General features: G+C 40.6%; 1 pseudogene; it reads right to left on the minus strand.

The window, feature by feature from the left end:
- Positions 1 to 305: 305 nt before the first annotated feature.
- Positions 306 to 1,007, minus strand: LOC143640316 (putative ribosome biogenesis protein RLP24 pseudogene; annotated as a pseudogene).
- Positions 1,008 to 1,307: the final 300 nt, after the last annotated feature.

Consider the following 1,307-nt stretch of genomic DNA (forward strand, 5'->3'; position numbering starts at 1 on the left):
AGCTTAGCATAACTAGGCTTCATGGTATTTGGCCATTATGCTCATTTAGGCTAATAAATCAAAACAGAAAATACTAAAATAAATGATTTTGAGATTGCCATACATTTTGAGATTGTTGTATCCTCCCTTCTATAACATAATAAAGGGAACATTTTACTGCAAAGAAAATTTGATTTTACCTATCACTGGCCATAAATATTTGTAATTACTTATTACATAAATGCTGCCTAGTGCCATTATCCAAAAGGCATGACCATTGTGTCCACAATCCACTTGTGCATTTATAAAGAAAATTTTCATGATTTACATAAGCATGTCTATCAATGAAGACATTACAATGAGGTGCAATCTAACATCCATAATCTGATGCTTTGCAGATAGCAATGTAGAACAGTATTTGTAATCACCTTTCACTTCAGTGACCTTATATAAAAATTAATTATTTAGAATTAAATTCTAAGTCTCCAAAGGAGATTTTCAAATGTACACATAGAAATGATTATAGAGTAAGATTTTTAAGAAACATCCTCCATGTCCACATCCTGTTGTAACTGCTGTACCATTTTTTCTTCCAGCTGCTTTCCTTTGCCTGCAAGAGGGGCTCTGATAAGATGGATGTTTTGCTTGACTTCTTTAATGTCCTGAACTTTCTGTAGCTCTTTATTTTTCTTCAATCTGTTCATTATAAATTTAGCTTGGCGTTTCTGTTTGATCTCTTCAACTCTCTTCATTGCATCAATAGTTTTATTCCATAGTTCTTGCTGGTATTGGACAGGTTCATTTCTACGTTTTTCAAATTCAAATGAGTTATCCACTGTAAGCTCTTTGCCAGCTGCTTTCCGGAATGCTTTAGTCCACCTGACCTTGCGAGGATTACGCTTCTTTTTAAAGTTCTTATGACATTTGGATTTACAGAATCTGAATACCTTGCAATCATTGCGGACGAACATCATGCCGTAGCCGGGGTAGATGGGCCCTGAACAGAAATAACACTTCTCGATATGCATGTTGAGGCCGCGTGGGTCCCCACCGACCTTCTCTTGGTTTCTTGCCAATTGCCCCACCCCTGATCCTGAAGCCAACAGGGTGCCCAGTCCACCCTCCCCTCCAGCACCAGGAGAGTCTAGAACTTGCTTCTTCAAATCTCCCTTCCCTGAGTGGGTCAATGTCTTGATGGGACCCTCCCCCACCCCAGGTGCACACCGACACTTCTCCTAATGCATCCTGGCTGGCCGGCTGGGAGCCACAGACGACATGTCACATGAGGGGACATAAGGGGGCTCTCACATTTCCCACGCCTGGGCTCC

This window comes from Callospermophilus lateralis, unplaced genomic scaffold (assembly GCF_048772815.1).
Source record: "Callospermophilus lateralis isolate mCalLat2 unplaced genomic scaffold, mCalLat2.hap1 Scaffold_181, whole genome shotgun sequence".
Taxonomy (NCBI): domain Eukaryota; kingdom Metazoa; phylum Chordata; class Mammalia; order Rodentia; family Sciuridae; genus Callospermophilus; species Callospermophilus lateralis.